The 20,925-nt window shown below is 46.1% G+C and overlaps 1 protein-coding gene across 9 annotated transcripts in view; it reads right to left on the minus strand.

Moving 5' to 3' along the window:
* LOC126336277 (caskin-2) overlaps positions 1–20,925 on the minus strand; it is a 942,083-nt gene that overhangs the window by 157,711 nt on the left and 763,447 nt on the right. The gene's annotated exons all lie outside the window — the stretch shown is intronic.

Here is a 20,925-nt window from a genome sequence, read left to right on the forward strand (position 1 = left end):
ATGCGTCAGCCGTCGCAACGAAATATTTACACGAAATTTCAATCGACAACTTGCGGGGAACCACGCGGTAGTCGAGAGTGGAAGGGCGCCGTGCCGGCTCCGCTGTGTGGAGCAGTCCTGTAGGTGCAAGTGCTGACGTTCGAAGCGACAACCACCACACGTCTATAACGAACGCGTGAAAACTTCGAGGCTAGGCCAACTGTCACCAGCGAACGAGGGTGCAGCACCGGAAAAGCAGGTGGCGCGAGCGAACAGCACGGCAAACCGCAGCCGGGCCCTCTCGTCGCGGAATCCCGTTCCAGTCGACGCAGCTGTCGAGAGGTTAGACGGATGACCTTCTCTAATGACCAGCACGTCGATGGAATGCAAACGTCGGAAGCAAAAATGAAACAGATGCTGTAGTGAGAACGAAGCTAAAAACTGGGGAGGAGAAACAGGAGACGGAGAGCGGGGCAGGGATGCGAGCGGAGAGCGCGGAGTCGCGGATGACGTCAGCTCCACGCACAAACATGTGGCGCGCGCCCGCAAAAACGGCGCGCTCCCACGCACCAGCAGCCCGCCTCCACGACGTCCCACTACTGCACTGATGTTCACACGGCGCGTTGGGCACAAACGAAATGTGTCGACATTCGGCACGGGCTCTGCCCTCGACACGGAGACGTCGGTACCCGCCGCCACAGGCTACTGACGCAGCGCCTTCCCCACAGCTCCCCCGCCACGCTCACAAGACGCGCAGAACCCCTCTTCAGACCAAAACGTAACACTCGAGTCTGAGTGACTCGTAAACAGCGTACGTCGCGACAGACGTAACGCCTGAAACAGAGTTGCTGGTGCGGTACGCGTAGATGCACGGCATTTTGTTACACGGTCAACTTTGTTGAACCTTACATTAAATGATTCGCAGTTGCGAACATGGACAATAGCTGTATAATGGAGTGACAACGACAACAAAAATGAGTGCCGGACCGGGACTGCAAGCTGGATTTTCCGCTTATCGCGAGCGTTCGTCTCACCATTTGGCTACCCGAGCACGACTCACGGCCCGACGCATACTTCTGTATGACGTCAGCTATGCATCTACGACTTGTACAATTCCCGTACAGGGGAGACAGTTTACTTATGAGTGTATGAATGCATGTCGCAAGGAACTCTGCATCGTAAATCGGAATAACACAGACACTGCGATACCGTATTTATCCGTCGACACGGGGCGAGCGACTTTCCAAGTACAGCGTCTGCCCTGTACGGGAATATACATAACGCATGTACGAGTACGGGGTGAAGACACACGGTTGACAACATACGGAAGTATGCGTCCGCTCGGATAGCCAAACGGTAAGGCGATCGCCCGCGATAAGCGGGAAACCCGGCTCGGAGTCTCGGTCCGGCACACATTTGCGCTGTCATCATTCGACCGTACAGCTGACGGTAGTCCACACTAGCAACTGTGGATACATTTCACGTATTTCGTGCATGCATATCCGAAGCAACTTTGCATCGTAAATCGAGTTAGCACAGGCAGAGGCTTGTCCAGTACGGTATACCTGGACAGTTCCTCGTGACAGCCAGGCTGTCTCCTGGTGCTGAGCTGCTGTCGTGGACAGTCAAATGGGTCGGCGGCACTTGCCACGTGGCAGCGCTTTTGACCTGCCTGCCGCGCCTTACAAGACGCGCAGGCGGCGTACTCCTTAACATACCGACATGCTTCCTCGGCGAAAGTGGACGTTAAGAAAATAAATAGGAGACAACTGTTTTCGAAGAAGCTGCATACGTTTATTGGGCATTCGGAATTAGGCACTTATTTAAAAACAAAGGAACGGTCTTTTCTTCACGACGCAGCACTGAAGGCCATCCTCCCCACTGACATTGCCAACTCTTCGACGACCTATATTTCTGCTCTTGTTATGATTCTTTTCATTGCTGAAAAAAGCTACTGTTAAGAATACAGAGATCCAAACTTGCACACTATCTGTGCGGCAGTTTTGTGGAGCTTGGGAAATGTTTCTTGCTGTAATGAACGATACCACCGTGGCAAGTTTAAGCGTACTGTAGTATCTGTCTTTCAGCAAATTTGAATTTTTCAAATGAACAATTTTCAACTAGAATGGCGATGGCAAACCATCGGTTGAAACCGAGAAACGAGAGATGAACAATTTCAATCCATTTCAGAAAAGGTGGCCTCTCTGAATCTTGTTTCAAAAGATACGATGAGCTGCATTATCTTCGCTCGATAATCGCCGAAACTGATATGTTCAGGCAATTTGGAAGATGCCAGACGATTGAAGAATGCTAACATTCCATCACACATCTGCATCTCAAACTAAAGGTAAACTTTTCCACGGTCGCTCTGATTTGGTCGTGCATGTCAACTATTAGTTGCTCTTTGTCTTCCAACGTCATTTAAATTATTCACATGCATAGTTACATCATGTAAGGTGTCAGGCAAATCCAACACCTTCCATGAAAACCCTGACATGATAAGCAAATCCAGTAGTGTGTCACATAGTTCCGAATAAATCGTGACATTAAATTAACCAAAGTAATACGAGTAACGAGTGAGCAAATGAATACCACAGACTAACACAAGAATGTCTAAATGCATGTCATACCTTCCTACGGTGAGACAGACAGTTCCGAGGGGAGAAACGAGAACAGAAGCCGAGAGCAGAACCGTGTTAAGTTAGAAGGCCCTACGATAAGGGACGGACACCCACGTCTCCAGCAAACCGTTAGGACCACCCCCCAGCCCATGTTAAAAGATAGAGCCCTCAGAAGAACAGTATAGATCTTACGATAACGCTAAAAGGACCACACCACCCGCAAGTATTACCGTGAGAGTTTTTCGCGTCTCTGTTACGTTGCAAACTTTAAAAACATTGCCCCACCACGAAAACTATAACGTTTCTCATTGGATAGACAGAATTTTTGTAGGCGGAGCTTAAGGTTAACTTTGAGACCCTGATTGGTCAGACGAAAACACAGCCAGATAGTTTTTTTAAACCAACTTCGGTAAATTGTAGTAAGGAGAAGTTAGGAGAGAGTTGCTTCCGAGACAGCGAGGTGAGCGGAGCTGTGCTGCCCGCTGCCCCCTGACGAACACCGACAAGGTAATCAACGCACGCGATGCCGCATAACAGCGCATAAAGCTTCACTCAGAACTGCAGAAGTCTCATCTGTTACACCCCCTTTTTGCGTAATACTAGTGTCGATTGTCAATTAAAGCTCATGGTGTTCACATTTGCCACTTGAAGTAAAAATCTGAAACGCGATGATTTTTCTGTTGTGTAGTTATTGAGAAGCCACATCAGCCTCTGTAATTTACAACAAGTTAGATAAGTAATTAAAGATAATTGAGGGTCACTGTAGACCATTTTGATAGTTTTCTCTCTTGTGAAACTTAATTTAAACCTAGATTATAGATGTGATATGGCATAGGCCATCCTTCGATCCATTGTAGAACTTGGAACCCACTCAGGGAATATTCGTTCACATTTTTGTTGAACGCAGTTGGTCTTTACCATCCTGTATTAAAACATTTCCTTTTGTCAATAGTGCAATTTATAAACAATGTTTTGTGAGTAGAATAAAGTTTCCAATAGTAAACTTAACTACTTTTTCGACGTTATTTTACCAGCTAACTGAAAATAGGAAAGCATTGAACCCTTTCCACTAAATTTAGTTAGTATTAAGATTCTTTTACAGGGAGTGCAGTGGAGCTGACGCTGAAATCATTAAGTGTTTGGTTATATTATCGGTAGTCTCACTGAACTCTTCTGAACTCTACATGTCATGTGTGGTCTGGCGTCTCCTTACCAGCAACAGGTCCCAGGTTCCAACTAGACAGTTCCCTAAAAAACACACTCAGAGCGTCGTTGCGCGAAAGTGGTAGGGAGACACGACATAGAACAAACAGACACCACGCAGAATGTTAGAATCAGTTAAGAACGTTAGGTCCAATGTTCATTTAAAATCTTTCAGACAACACATTTCTTGCCCCTTTCATTTCGAGAAAGACAGATATTTCCTCGTGAATGGCAAAGAAAACATCAACAATTTTCCGCGACTAAGCGAACGAACAGCGCTATGGTAAGGTATGTACCCATGCTCCGCTTCTAATATTTCACGAATCCTTTGAGGTGACGGCAATTCAGATCGTGCCGCGTCACTAAAGTCACGCACTTGACCACAGCTTTCAGTTCATCGCCCAGTTTCACTGTTTCAGCACTCAGTGACTGTTGGTGAATGAAAAAATGAACAGACAAAGCGTCTTCCCCGAATTCTTTCTTTAATTCATTTTTTAAAAACAGAAACCTCGATGACGTCGAATCATTTGTGGTGCATCATCTGTATCTGCAGAAATGATATTATCCCACGGCAAATTCAAATTGTCCACTGATTCACAAACAGCTTCAAACACATCAAGTCCTGTAGCGGTGTAATTGAACGGCACCACACTCGAGAGTTCCTCACTTAATTCCAGCTCCATAGCGATACCACACAGAATTACTTAAAGTTGAGGACAGTCACATTAATCTGTGCTTTCGTCAAGTACTAAGGGAAATGCAAGACACGTCTCGACCTCTTTCCTAAGCTCTGCCTCTAAATCCGTTTCGACGTCCAGGATTCGACGAGACACTGTTTGTTTCGAAAGGCAAAGCCTTTCAATTGCCTGTAGGTCCATAGGAAACAAAAACTCTGCAACTGTCACACTGCACGATTTTACGAGAAGTCCCAAAGAAAACGGCTTGCCACTCGTCCCTATAATGTGAGCAACTTTGTGGGTCGCTCGAACTGTTGCTTCAATTCCGTTTTCTTCACTGTCATTCACCTGAAAAGTATAAACGCATTACAGTAGAGGAAGTGTGCTGCATATTTGTGTAACTTGTGTCCTAAGAATTCTTTTCTAAACTAACGCCCCGCGGTTCGTCGCTACACCGAGCCTCAGAGCCACGAACGACGAACTCTTGGCGACGCCCGGCGCTCGAGACGGATCACGCCACGTACTGCTCGCGGGCTGCACGGAAAACGCTCCAGAGATCTCCAGAGTGGTGCACATGTAAAATCAGTTCAAGTTAGGACCACCAGCCACGCTGTAATCTGTGAGCCAGGGGGCAAACTTCTCGCAACTTGAAAGCTAGTAGTTGGAAAAGCCCTACCAGCAACCCCCGTCGATATTCATCACGACAACGAAACAGGTTCAAATCCAGTTGGGAAAAGTCGTTCAAAACATCGCTCTCAAGTTTGCGCGGCAAGAGGGTTTACCGGCACGAATTACCCCTGGCCAAATCCGCCAGTTAACAGCTGCACGTTGTACCGTCAGCACTGCCTATTTACCGAGCAAGTAAAGTACACGGTCGCTGACAAACACGGACTGGTACCTGAGCAGAATACCACGCCGCGTCTTTCGTATCGCAATGAGTGGCTCGCTTCACCAGAGCGCACATCGTTTCCACATCCTAACACGGTTCTCAGCCGACTCACTCATTTCCTCAGCCCACAAAATGCTCCACGAAATTATTCGACGTGTAGACCCAAAGCCAGTCAGAGCCAGAAGCAGCGCTTCTGTTACCTGCTGCCTCCTGTTGGACGCGTGGACTTGTTTCTTTCTTTTCTTTTCTTAACTGAGACGCATGTTGAAAACAGAGGTCGTCATTGGTAAACAAATATCCTATGATCCACCCGTGTAGGTTCCAGCCGCAACCCATTTTGGAGGTTTAGGGAAACGCCGGCGCATCGCTTCCACGCTTAAAAGCCTCTTTTCCCCAGAACCCGACCCTGTCGTACGCAATGGTCAAAGGGGGCTCACACAGGACGTCCGCAAAATGACAATTACGTACTTTTATTTATGACATTGGCAAGGTCCTGTAAACGCAAGTACAATGATGTAACCAGACTGCGTACGTATTGGAAACAGGTTACACAGTGCGCCTCTGATACGCTGCCACAGATCGTAGGTGTCGCAGGGCAGGGTCAGAGGTCATTCGGGCGAACACGCCACGGCGGGCTATTTGCAAGCGGTAACCTATACCGCTCGCTGTCGCCCAGAACGTGTGGCGTTTGAGCTCGTGTTTCGACAGCACAGCGTCTTCAGAAGAGGAGAATACTGCCGCCGACTGCGTGCATTACTTGTGCAGTATGTTACGAAAAACTGACACGCAGCAGTCTTTCCTCCTTCAGTTTAATGCCGACGCTTTACGAAGACAGGGGAATAGGTGCCGGCTTCACATAAATCCGAAATCGATTGTGACCACTCAGTACATTCCAAATCGATCCCTTCTGATGAAAACTGCTTTCTTCTTCGTTACTAAATTTCTATGTATTAAATGTTTCCTCGTCTTTTCATATCGACGTTTTTACTCGAATTTACTTTAGCAGCTTAAAGGTTTACGATTTGGAAATTTAGATCTTTAGTTTTTCGTTTAGAAATTGTTCTGAGCTTCCCTCACACCTACTGGAAATGAGAATCATCTCTCATTCGTAGCGACGTAATCCAGCAACAAATCTTGCGAATCGGGATACCAGTACGCTGCTCACCTTAATGCGACACTTAATCATTTACGAAAGGCTTCTGAAGCGAGCGCTCTAAGGGCGTCAAAATACCTCTCTTCTGATCACTAACTTCACTTAAAAAACGATGTTTTAAGTCTTGTTAATTATTTACATCGATAAAGACATATAAATAAATGTTATACGACTTTGCCTAGTTATTATAATATTTTTTGTTTTTAGCCCTTTGGTTCCGGTTCAGTCAAAACCCAATCTGCTTACGGGCAGAACCGCCAGTGTCAGCGTCATTGGGACGCAATGAAATATCTGCATTATTAGCTATCAATGTAACACAATACGTTAAGTCACAATACACATTGTGATTCAGCACAGGTCTTGTCTGCCTCCATGGGGTTGGCGTCAATACCGAGCAAAATAAGTGTAGGAAGGAGGAAGTTGGCTAGGGGGGGGGGGGAAGGGGGCGGAGGGGGAAAGGGGGGGAGGGGGAGCTACGCCGCCGTCTGACTGCGTAGGGAAACTTTGAAGCTCGCAAAACTACCGCTATCGCTTTTTAACGTGATACTTGCGTTCGTCTTACGCCACCCACAACGAACGCTACAGTGACTGCGTAGCCCCATCGTATCTAAATTGACGTGAAAACATAGCCAAAGTTTAAACGGGCTGTACATCGTGCTCTGCACAACTATGTTCCTAAGTAAGTGGATTAAGCACGGAAAACCGCCGTAGTTTAACAGGGAAATTCGGAAAGTGCTGAGTAAGCACAGGCTGTTGCACTCTCGGTTCAAAAGAGAACGTGCAACTGACGACAGGCAGAGGTTGGCAGAGATTCGTCCGTCTGTGAAAAGATGGATGCGCGTAGCCTACAACTATGAGCACCTTGCCTTAGGAGAGGATCTGCCTGAGAACCTCAGAAAATTCTGGTCTTCATCTGTCGCGAATCTCTTGCCTAGTGCAAAGCTCCAAGGAACTGGAAAAGAGCGTAGGTTACTCCTGTATATAAGAAAGGTAAAAGAACGACGCAGCAAAATCAAAGACCAATGTCGTTAATAGCGGAGTGCTGCAGAACTCTAGAATATGCTTTGAGTTCGGATAAAATAAATATCCTAGAACCAACATGGTTTTTGAAAGCATCGCTCTTGTGGAACTCAGCTCGCCCTTTTGTCATCCATTTTGTCACCCGATTTGTTATGAACTACGGCTGATGGGTGGCAGGCAGATTGCATATTCCTCTATTTCTGAAAAGCATTTGACACGGTGCCCAACTGCAGACTGCTGGCGAAGGTGCGAGCATAGCGAATAGATCGCAGATATGTCAGTGGATCGAAGATTTTTTAAGTAGTGAAAGCGAGTGTTATCAGTGACAAGGGTACCGTGAGGAGTGTGATAACACCGCTGTTATTTTCTATTTACATACACGATGGCAGAGAGAAATTTAACATCAAGATTGGGGGTCGCAAAGAAGTTAAAGTTCTCTGCTGCCTAGGCAGCAAACTAATCAACGAGGCACGGTGCAAGGAGGACATCAAAAGCAGGCTAGCACTGGCAAAAAGGGCGTTCCTGGCCAAGAGAAGTCTACTAATGTCAAACATAGGCCTCAATTTGAGGAAGACATTTCTGAGAATGTACGTTTCCAGCACAGCATTCGATGGTAGTGAAGCATGGAGTGTGGGAAAACTGGAAGAGACGAGATGGAAGCATTTGAGAAGTGTTGTTGCAGACGAATGGTGAAAATTAGGTGGAGGGGTAAGGTAACGAATGAGGAGGTTCTGAGCAGAATAGGAAAGGGATATGTGGAAAACACCGGGAGGGGGAAGGGACAAAATGATAGGGCATCCGTTAAGACATCAAGGAGTGACTTCCACGGTACTAGAGGGAGCTGCAGAGGGCAAAAACTTTAGAGGAAGACAGAGATTGGAACACATCCAGCAAATAACTGAGGACGTCTGTTGCAAGTGCTACTCTGAGATGAAGAAGTTGGCACACGAGAGAAATTTTTGGCAGGCCGCATCAAACCAGTCCTGAAGAAAGAAAGAGAAAGAGAGAGAGAGAGAGAGAGAGAGAGAGAGAGAGAGAGAGAGAGGATCGGCGGACAGGGTGTACAGGCATAAGTGTCCGGTTAATTGGTGACGATTCTGTGGTGTGCAAGATCAGTGGCCGTAGGAAAGTACAAGACGACTCGGACAACGTTTCTCGTTGCTCTGATGAACGGTAGTCAGCTCTAAATGTGGCAAAAACCCGTCGACACTGTCAAGCCGTTTAAATATCTGGGCGTAATGCTGCAAAGCGATATGAGGTGGAACGAGCGTGTGAGAACTGTGGTAGGGAAGGCGGATGACTGACTTCGTTAAGGGGGAGAATTTAAGGAAAGAGTGGTTCATCTAAAAAGGATACCGCATATAGGACTCCAGTGCGACCTATTCTTCAGTAACGCTAGAGGGTTTGGGATCCGTACCCGGTCGGATTAAAGAAAGACATCGAAGCAATTCAGAGGCAGGCTCCTAGATTTACGGAGATGCTTTCAAATGGCTCTGAGCACTACTGAACTTAACATATGGGGTCATCAGTTCCCTGGGCTTAGAACTACTTAAACCTAACTGACGTAAGGACGTCACACACATCCGTGCCCGAGGCAGGATTCGAACCTGCGACCGTAGCAGCAGCGCGGTTCCGGATTGAAGCGCCTAGAACCGCTCTGCCACGGCGGCCGGCTGGAGATGCCTCGGAATGTCAAATAGGAATCCCTTGAGGAATGGCGACGAACGCTATTGAGAGAATTAGGGAGCCGGCATTTCAAGCTGACTGCCGAACGATTCTACTGCCACCGACGTAGATTTCGCGTAGGGGACACAAAGATCAGACACGAGAAACTTGGGCTCGTACAGAGGCATACAGATAATCGTTTTCTCTCGCTGTACTTGGCACTGGAACGGGAAAAGAAATTAGTAGGAGTGCGATGCACGGCACGGTTGCTCGTGGACTATGTGTGTGGATGTAGACGTAGACGTGAAACCGGCGCTAAAACTGCCACGGAGCGGCGCTGCGCACCGGCTGACGCGTGGAGTCGTGGACAAAGTGTCCTCTGCTGTGCCCCGTCCAGGAGCAGGTGTTGACCAGTACGGCTTTACGATACCGCAGGAATGTGAGTGTTTCAAAGCGGTGCCTCAAGTGGTGTGTGGATGCGAGGGGAGGAACAGACAGCGTGCAGGGCACGAACGGCCACCTAAACGAGCGGCTAACCGCGCTCCAGAGCGCTTCGGCTGGACGTTTACAGCCGCCACTGCCGACGGGAAGCGACTCGGGCGATAAAGCCCACGTGACGAGGCTTTTCGCCATCTCGAAGGAAAAGTTTTTGTCACGAACTCCGACGTAACCGCTCGTTATAGGCAGGTTTTGTTCAGTCCGCGATTCCTCCACACAGCGATCTAGTGGGACGTGCTGCTCAATGAGAGAAATCAAATTGTATGTGCAGGAACTTTTCAAACGTTACTCCTGTGTTTTCCGTCCTTCCACTAAATGTTTTTCCTCACACGCAAAAACATAAACGAGTAGTACAATAGCTGCGTAGCGGTTAGTCATTACACACAGAAGAAGTGTTCAAACTCTCCTGCGTCATTTCGCGTAACTGGGGATGTTCGTCACTTTGCGAATGCGCCCTGGTCTGTTTTCTGTGAGTTTAGCAAAGCAACACGAAGGAAGGGCACTCTACACTGATGTGAAGTAGTATCCTTCTACAGAAATTACTACAAAGTGACTGAAAATGAAAACTGTGCGTAATATCTTCTAATTTATGAAAGAGTCACGGAAACCTCCAGTTCCAGAAAGTAGAACGTTAAAAAAAGTTGCCAACAGCTCGCACCATTCTTGTGCCCACAATCGTTACAGTTCATCGTCTTCATTATCACCATTACTTTATTTTGTTGTACTTTCGTCGGTATGTCTCTTACCGGTTTGACAGTACAGCGACGCTCTAGCCGCTACCACCAAATGGATTGTGCCTGCATGAGGGACAAGAATCCTAAATTGCTTTACTGCTGACTGTATCAGTACGTACACGTTATGATTCAGTTGCTGCACTTCTTTTTACGGGAGCTAGTTGCAAAACAAGAAGCGACTACGTTTGAAGACGAGCGCCTAGCAGGAAGCAGAGGCAGTAGTGACGTGGCGCGACCAGCGTAACGACAGCTCCTCGCCTGAGCATTCAGTCCCGCAGTAAGACTGGCACAGTTTGGTGTGTTTGGTTGTCACAGTCGTAGGCCTATCTGCAGGGTACTTAGTGGAGGTCACATTAAATATGTAGGGCACGGTACAAACGTACAATATATAACAGGCCAGTAAAGTTAGCTGCAAAAAGGGGGGTTGGCCTTCCAAAAATTAGTCAAAGTTTGGAAACTGATTAAGTCACTCGAGTAGGGCTCTAATATAAATAATCTTAGTTTGCCCCGATTTCTTAGTGGATGAAAAGGAAACCACAGAGCTTTTAGTTTTTCCCTGAGGCTCTTTTTTCAAATTCCTCCGAAACAAACCGTTTCATCGAAAAAGACAATGTTAACAAAAATATAGAGCATTACATCTTTGCTATAAAGCGTGTTGCATCTGAGAATTGACCAATCTGAAGACAAATTTTGTAGGAGAAAAGTTGTAGACCACCAAACTGTGTTTTCAAATAATCAAAGAGAGACACACAAAACCTAGCTGCTAAGTACATATCGCCATTAGTGAGTTGCATCTAAATGACACGATTTATCACTAGCATCAACGTTCTACTTACCATGCAATGAAAGTTTCCAACATCCACTTGTTTTAATTCTCTTCTAGTACATAATCACCATTATATACATTACCAACATAATAGTTTTTAAGAATAATCTGCGGTAAATGGCAAAAAATTGTGTTACGACGCTATTAAAGAGAAAATAAAGATTTCTTACTGTTTTATTATGAATAAAGAACTTCATTGAATTAACAATAAATTGAAAGAGATATGGTTCTATTAAACTGCGTTAAAGTAATACAATGAAGAAGTTATTTTCACAAAGAGTAAAAGATTAATGTACGGCTAGGCAATGGCTTCTCTTAACTTTACAGTATTACACCTTTACACGCTTGGATGATGAGAGTTCAAGTAACACTACCTCTAATTCTTCAGTATTCACATGCTCGGTGGGATTTCTTCTTCCTTTTTCCAAATTTCATTATCTGTGTCAGATGGACGATTGGTGCAGGATTAGCCTTAGCGTGGTTTGCAAACGGTGGTGCGCTTAATGTCGTTTTGTCTGCCGGAACGATTTCGACGGCTCACTGGACCGCACGTGCAGCACCTCTAAATGTTTTACAACAGTTCCGCAGCCGCAGATTCTTTAGTAGAGGGACATGGCACGAGGCCAAATTTTGGAACCTTCCAACCCCACTACACTGGATCTGTTGGGTTGTTTTTAGAAACCTCCACTTGTAGAGAATGCTGTCGGGCAGATACTTCTTAGGAAGATACTTCTTAGGAGCAAAGACGTGAGGTGCAACAATGTCTTTGACGTACAGTTTTCAAAGATTTGATAGCGAAGGTCATTTATTGGCAATGTTTGTTTCATCTTGGCTGTACGTGGCTGCTGTAAGGACGTACAGCCCGGAGTCGGTGTACCAGAGAGGCGAAGTCGCGGTCAGCGCTGAGGCAGCCGTACCGCCGACACCCCAGGTTCGACGCACCCGTCTGGTACAAGGCGACTGCCTGCTACCTCGTCCGACACCGAGGCCTCTTTTAAAGGACCCAAGCTGTTTGTCCTTCGGCGGGAAAGAAAAGAATAACAGCGCGTCGGTGTGGTTCGGACGCATTTGGAAACAACGTCGATATAGATGGTGTTTCCTCATTCTCCACACGAATTTAAATCTGCGCGTGGTGGAGGGCAGCCTGTACCACTACCAGCCACTTCCCTCCGTGTTCCACTCGCGAACAGAGCGAGGGAAAGGCGACTGTCCCCGTCCCTCCGTATGACATCTAATTTCTCTTATCTTACGGCGGTGGTCCTCAAGCGCAACGTATGTTCGCAGCAGTAGACTCATTTGCAGTCAGCCTCAAACGGCGGTTCTCTAAATTTTCTCCACAGTGTTCTGCAAACAGAACGTCGCCTTCACTCCAGGAATTCCCATTTGAGTTCCCGAAGCGTCTCCGTAACATTTGCGGCTCTTGATTGCTTCGATGTCCTCCTTCAATCCGACCTGGTACGGATCCCAAACGCTCGATCAGTATTCGAGAATAGGTCGCACTAGCGTCCTATATGCGAAACCCCTTACAGATGAATCAGACTTTCCTAAACTTCTTCCAATAAACCCAAGTCGACCATTCGCCTTCACTACCACAAATCTCACGTGCTCGTTCCACTTCATGCCGCTTTGCAACGTTAAACGACGTGACGGGTTCAAGCAGTACGCTACTAACGCTGTATCCGACATTACGCGTTTGTTTTCCCGACTCACCGGCATTAGCTTACATTTACCCACATTTCATCACACCAACTATAATTTTCCTGCTACAGTGTCGTAGCGTGAGAGGAGACTTTGAGACTTAGTCTCTCCTGTATTCGTGCTTAAAAGAGATGCAATAGTAATTCATAACAAAACTATAAACAACTTTCTACTAAGAACTCTAAATGTGCGAAGACATCAGTTTTGTAGGCCACGCTGCACCTGAGTATTGGTGTACCTGCCTGCTTGAGACTCGCCTGCTCCCAGTCTCTGCCTCCCTTCCCTTACCTGGCTGTGTTAGTGGCATTCTCGGCTCCCCTCCACTTCCCCTCTTCCCAGGAAGGCCGGTGCGCTGCGCTTGCCAGCAGGTATCGAGACCAGTCTGTGCCGCCACGGAAGTGAGCAGTGGCGCGGTTTGTGTTCGTAGTCATTCTTATGTGATTTCAGTGCATATTTTCGTTGCGTCGCCAACACGAGCGAGCCAGCAACTGAGCACCTTATAGAATTTTTATTAAAAACGCCCTTTTCTACATTTACGTACGAAAAAAGCGCGAATTGAAGGACAAACGACCTACTCCTATACTCAGTGTAGTCTTAAGTGTAGCTAAACAAAATCGCACTTCTCAGACAGCCTGGTACGAAAAGTATGCCTGGTTGACTGCGATTGCAGGTAATAACAGATTATATTGCAATATACCATATGTCTTCTGTTTGGTGGTGAAAAGGAATGATGCAATGAGGGCATTTGTACGATAAAGCACTTTGACAGGAAAGCACAAAAGCATCAGATATCAAAACGTCACCTGCAGAACAAAGAATCATTTCAGTTATTGGGCAAAAGTAGAATTGAGCACTCCCTTTCTGAAGCCGCTCGTCTGATAGCAATAAAATACAACAAACAAGTTGCATCCAGCAGGAGAGTATTGGCTCGTCTTATTCAGGCAATTGTATTACTTTGTAAACAAGAACTAGCCTTTCGCTGCCATCGAGAAGACGAATCCTCTAGCAACAAAGGTAAGTATCTGGAATTGTTGGATTTACTAGCTCAAGGAGAGCAGTTAATCCGAGACCATCTGTCAGCATCTTCAACCTTTAAAGGAAATTCACCAGATATACAGAATGATGTAATAGAAATGATAACTCTGGCGGTTAATGAGAAAATAAAATATGAAATTCACAACTGCAATTTCATTTCGATTTAGGCTGATAAAACTTTATACGTGTCATGCAAGAGTCAAATGAGTATAATATTCAGGTACTGTATTGCAGACAAAATTGAGGAAAATTGGATTTTACGATGTTTCTGTAGATAAAACTGCTGAAGGTTTGTCAAATATTATTAATACAGTATTGAAAGAATGGAATGTGGAAGGAAAAGTGGTTAGTCAAACATATGATGGCGCTTCAGTAATGGCGGGCAGAGGAAGAGGAGTACAACAATTGGTGAAGCAGTTCTGTCCCTCTGCGCTGTTTCTTCATTGTTACACCAACTGAATTTGGTACTGTTACACGCCTCCAAAATCATACGACAAGTACGCATGTTTGTAAGTGATCTTACTGCATTCCATTCGTTTTTCAGCAAATCATCGAAACGAACTGTATTGCCAACTGAGAAAGGATTTAAACTGCCACATACAAGCAACACTCGCTGGAACTTACCGTTCCAGTGCAGTTTCAACAACATCTAGTCATTTCGCAGGGCTATATAGTGTTTTTAAATGGATGTTCCCACGTTAGTCTACTTGCTTTGCTTCTACCGAGGGTGCTTTGTTTACGTTGATCATCTCTTTAATGTTCTTCAGTCAAAATCTGTCAGTATAACTTCTTGCCGCGACGAAATAGGAACTGTTTTGAGGTACTTACGACAGTTAAGAACGGAACATTCGTTGATGAATGCATTAAATGCAGCTTGTGTTTGAATGGCAACTTATCATTCTGAGACAGTCAAAAGGCATCGCCCAGGGCACTTTGCAAATTGTTCAGATGGGGAGAAGGTTTCAAGACTTTCCCCAAACTTTTGAACGAAAAGTGTTTCCCGAACTATCAAAAAGAATTCCCGAAGTTGAAACTGCTTAAATTATTAGAACAGTACCCTTTTTTTCAAACAAGAACAACTTGAAAATGAACTGTGTAACATATACGCCGATGAGAAAAAATACTTATCTCCAAGAATCCTCTTAAAGTACATTGTCAACAATGATTTAGACTCCGTTTACGAAGAAAAACGAAGTTCCTGCGTTTGGTTTTGATCCTACCCGCAACTACAGCAAGCAGTGAACGAAGCACGAGTTCTCTTAGAGTGAAGAATTGTTTAAGGAATTCAGTGTCCAACATCCGGCTGTCGTGTTTGAACACGTTAGCAATAGAAAAGACACTACTCGGAGAGCTATCTAGTGATCAGATCTTTATAGACCGAGTTATAGACTTATTCGTGGAAAGAAAAGACAGGCGCATTGCACTTGTGTACAAGAAAATACAAGTGCTTCTTCTCTTGCTGATGGAGTTCTACAAATTTGTCATCGTTTCTTGAACTAGTTAGTTATTATTATTAGTGCTTGTGATTATCAGTAGTTGTTGTTGTTTTATCTGATAGATTTCCTTTCATTTGTTTAAATTATTGTTTATTGTACTATTTTGTCTCTCTATAATAACTGCAGAGTCCCCCAACCTTTACAACCACGCTACGCCACTGATCTGCTATCTTCCTGCAGTCAGTCAACTTCGACACCATACCGCACACCACAGCACAAAAAAACCGTAGATTGCTGCCCACCCCACCGCCAGATCATTTACGGATACAGAAAATAACAGCCGTCCTACCACACTTTCCTCGGGCACTCCTTACGATAGCGTGCAGCAACGCCCTCAAACGGAGACTTTTTGACCAGCCCTTATGTGAACTCGTGCGCAGCGCCATCGCCTTAGCAGCGGCACCGTGACTGCTCAACACTCGCGTCTCTGTCTCTTTCTGCAGGGTGTCGCTGGTCTGCAGTGCCGCGACGAGTTCCAGAGTCCCTTGGCCGGAAGCTGCCGAGAAGCTGGAGGCGACTGGAACTGCCGGGGGCCGCCTCGCCCTGGCAGTGAAATGGGGTCAGCCGGTCACAGCCAGAGCAGCGTCGGCCTCCCTCCGTCACACTCAGCAGAGCTACTGACGGCACAGGTGCTAAACGAGGTTCCCAAATTCCTTTACTAAAGAAGACCAAGGAAAAATTCCAGAATTCGAATCGAGAACAGCTGTCAACACGACTAACTTAGAAGCACATATCCTCGGTGTAGAAAACCAGCTTAAAATACCACCAGTCGAACAGTGACGTCAGTACCCGAGAAAGGAAACTGGAGTAATGCTTTGAATTACAAACCCGTTCGGTTTGCAGTACTGTTTTGGAACCTATACTGTGTTCGAACATTTATCATTTATGTCGAAGAAAACTGTTTATTTACAAACACGCAACACGGATTCAGAAAATAACGTTCCCGTGAAACACAACTAGCTCTTTATTGTCACGAAGTAACGAGTGCTATGGACAGGGGCCGTCAAACATTTCCACAAGCACTCGGTACCTTTCCTCATAAGCTACTTCTAATCAAATTGCGTGCCTGTGGACCACCGTTTCAGCTGAGCGACTCGATTCGTGATTTCCCGTCAGAAAAGTCACAGTTCGTAGCAACTGACGAAAAGGAGCAAGTTCTATAGCTCCTCTGCTGTTCCCGCTCAACATAAACGATTCTGCGACAGTCTGAGCAGCTCTCTTAGATTGATCACAGATGATGCTGTCATTTACCGTCTTGTACACTTTTCAGATGATCAAGATCACTTGCAAAAGATTTAGCCAAGATATCTACATGGTTCAAAATGTGGCAATTGGATGACAGCAATGAAAAGTAAGAGGTCATCCACACGGATAGTACACTGAAGCGCCAAAGAAACTGGTACGGGCTTGCTAATTCAAATGCAAATGTATGCAAACAGGCAGAATACGGCGCTGCTGTAGGCAACGCCTATATAAGACAAGTGTCTGGCGCAATCACTAGGTCGGCAGCTGCTGCTCCGGCGGCTCGTTGTCCATTTTGAGTGAGTCTGAATGTGGCGTTATAGTCGGCGCACGATCGATGGGACACAGCATTCCAAGAGTGTACCGTGAATCCGGCAAAACGTCAAATTTCCGACATCGCTGCGGCTGGAAAGAGATCTGCAAGAACGAGATCAGCGACGACTGAAGAGACACGTTCGACGTGGCTGAAGTGAAACCCTTCTGCAAGTTGCTGCAGACTTCAATGCTCGGCTATCAACAGGTGTGAGCGCGTGAGCCATTCGCCGTAACATCATCGATAGGGGCTTTCGGAGCTTCGGCTTTTTCGCTAAAACGCTTAGTTTCGGAGGAAACTGGAAAAAGTCCGTAATTTTGGTGGTTTTGTTTACATTCACTCAGAAATCGGGGCGAACTCAGATCATTCGTATCAGAAGCTTACACGAGTGATTAAAACACTTACCCGAATTCCACTAATTTATGGAAGGCAGAACTTTACCTTTCGTGGCCTATGAGAACGACCGTCCGAATGACCTACAATGCAAAGATCACATAAAGCTAGTTCTACGAATCGCAGAAACGGGGCAGAGAAATATTAGGAGAATGCCACAGAAATGGTATTCATCGCACAGAAGACTCGCTCGACCAATTCTTGAATGCTGCCCACATCACGGGACGGTAATAGAGGGTGCTCGGAGACAGGGCCGAGAGTTGTGTGGTTCGTCACGGGTGGATTTAGAGTGCACATTTGAAGAACAGTCAGCGACCTGTCACTTCCTGTGACGTACGACGAAGGGAAAATCTTGCTCACAAGAACTGCCACTTAGTCGTGAAGGAACAGGAAATTGCGGCAGCGCCGCAGCACACCGTCAGCTGCTGTTGCGATACAAGTAAGTTCTGAGGACTCGGCGCCCTCAGCTGCTTTGGTGCGCGGACCCGCTCGCTGCAGGCTGTGTCACGTGACTGCCGCGTCCTTCGGCAGTTCCTGCCAGCGCTGAACCAGGCGCCCCCTAATGCAGCTGTAAGACTCCCGTAACCTGAGCTGGACTGTTCGTCACGGTTCCCCCACAGTACAGGATATTCACAGTTGCTTGCATATGAGTGGAGATTTCGAATTCAATGTATTGAAGAATTCGTCGTAAATATGGGTGGCCGCTCAGCTGTGAACAAAACCAACTACCGCAGAAATGGTTTTCGGTGTGTTTGCATTTCCAAGCGACCCCGAAGATTGGCCACAAACTGCCGGAGAGACGGCTGGGAACCAGGAGCTGTGTACCGTAAGTACACGTCAGAAGGAGCAGTTGTAAACACGAGACCAGTTGCATACAACTCCGTTCCATTCCCCAGTCGAAAACTATACTATAGCAGTTCGTCTCAAAAGTTTTCGATTCCTGAGATATTTTCGCAGTTGGGAAAGTGGAGATGAATATTTATGAGCCATTTCTGTGCCGTCATCATAAACTGACACACACACGCTGAGAAATACGACAGATAATTAAGATATTTTTATAGCGAATTGTTGATTTTGAGGGATCCTGCACGGGTTACATTACCTTCAAACAATAAAGGTTTTTACCACAACTCAATAAACAACAAACCTCTCACCAAGTTCAAAAAATTGAACGCCGATTACATAATGGATGTAACTATCAGTAAAAATTCGTTTCGCTGTAACATGGAACAATGCTTGTGATTAAGAAATAAACACCACTTTTACAAGTCCCTATATAAAATGAACACCGCTTTTTCGTGTCTTCATATGGGCAAAACTAATAAATAAGCATAGGTTGTTACTGCATAACACCCATATTTGACGACATTAGTACCGAGTTCTGAACATTTAATATTTACGAACTACCACGAAAGTTCCTTTTCCATAACCATATAATACTACATTTGAATCATCCTGTTATATGAAAATAGCATTCTAAATATCTCTACACACATTAATTACTGTTCAGAACACATCATACGTGCAATATAAAATATTTTATAAAAAATATTGCAAAAAAACAGCGTGGATAGGTTAATGGCGGACGATTCAGCCTATTATACAGATTGTTCTTGTTAACTGAATATATTGAAATATCTCAAAAACTACACATCGGACCAAAAATGTTATAATTCCAGTTTCTTTGTTTCGCAGGGAGACATCTAACGACACTAAACTCGTTCCGCCACCCAACCTCATGCGTGGGTGGCGGCGGCAACTTTGAACTTCAATGGGAACCCCCGTTTTTTATTGCAGATTTCGGTTCTACGGTACAATTTACATACGTTTTGTCTGGAGCATTTTATTTTGTTTCACGACAGGCAGCGCTGTAATCGGAGGAATAGAAATGGGTACACAATCGTATTTTACGACATCCTACTCAACGATTCGTGAATATCCAATAGCACGTGGGACGCCAGCTCTAAGTTACATGGGTAGGATACTCCAGTATTTCCTAAGTTGTAGCTGGGGACCCCATTCACATAGTTGTAACGCTGCGACTCTAAACATTACAATACTTGCTCAATGTTTACTGCCTGCACACCTACCTATCATTGCAAGTGGACGATGAATGTTGCAACCACAGAAGAAAAATTTGAAATGATAGTGAGTTACGGATAATGTAGGAGAAATGTTGAGGCTGGTGTTGTATACCGAGCGTTTTCCAGAGAAACCTCGCTCTACTTCGTCCTTTTACAAGGTTGTGAGCGCCTTTATGTCTGAGGGCAGCGTACGAACCGGCAAAAGGAAAGGAAGCAAACGTGTTACAGGAGAAGTTAATGGAATAGCCGTACTAGCGGCAGCTCACCACAAGCCACGGGTAGGCGGCATTCCGCTATGTACGTACGTAGTATTGCGACAGTGCTGCACCGTCATAAGTACCGTCCACACCACGTGTCACTGCAGCAAGAGCTCCAGGACGCCGATGTCCATAATTGAGTAGTGTTTTGAAAATGGTACGTCGAGAAATGAACTCGACCGCCACGTTCTTTCCTGAGTCTATGTTCACAAACCACGGCAGCGTTAGCCGGCGTAACATGCACCATGGGAGTGTAGACAGCCTCCACTGGTTAGGGCAAGTCGACCGTCGACGACTCTGGTCGGTTAAAGCATCGTGAGGAACAGACTGATTGGTCTGTACGTTACCGACGACACATTCAATGGACGCAAATATCGAACGTTTTGGGACAGCAACTTCCCGCACTAGTGCACGATGTTGCCCTCGACGTCCGACAACGTACGCGGTTTCAGCATGAAGGTCGGCCAGCGCATTATGCAACTGAAGCACGGGACGTATCAGACCGTGTTTACTCTGGTCGGTGGATTTGCAGAGGAGGCGCTGTTAATTTCCCCACTACGTCCCGGACATTTAGAAGGTAGGGTCCACCAGCCAGTGCCGGCAGCTCGTGTGAGGACATCGTCGACCGCTTCAGAAACGCCTGCGCCGACATTCCCGCGGAGATGCTTCCGTCCTGTGTACGGGCATTTGAAACACTAAGTGTATTGAAGTTGGGAGTACTGCGTTTGAGCACTTACTCTACTTGGAAACGTAGAGTAACGTTCGCTTCGAGCCACGGTCGCGGCGGTGCGTCCCGTACTGCCGTGTTCGATATGTCTGAGGAACACGACACTCCTATTAGAGGTTGTGAAATACTGGCCTGTGCTACCCTCGCACCACGGAGGTGGGGTTCCACGTGCCACTGGATACTCGAGGGCCATTGAGAAGCATGTCGTAAATTACGATTATGTATCAAATGGTTCAAATGGCTCTGAGCACTATGGGACTTTCTGAGGTCATCAGTCCCCGAGAACTTACAACTACTTAAACCTAACTAACCTAAGGAAATCACACACATCCATGTCCGAGGCAGGATTCGAACCTGCGACCGTAGCGGTCGCGCGTTGCCAGACTGTAGCGCCTAGAACCGCTGGGCCACCGCG

The sequence above is a fragment of the Schistocerca gregaria genome, chromosome 2, assembly GCF_023897955.1.
Source record: "Schistocerca gregaria isolate iqSchGreg1 chromosome 2, iqSchGreg1.2, whole genome shotgun sequence".
Taxonomy (NCBI): Eukaryota; Metazoa; Arthropoda; class Insecta; order Orthoptera; family Acrididae; genus Schistocerca; species Schistocerca gregaria.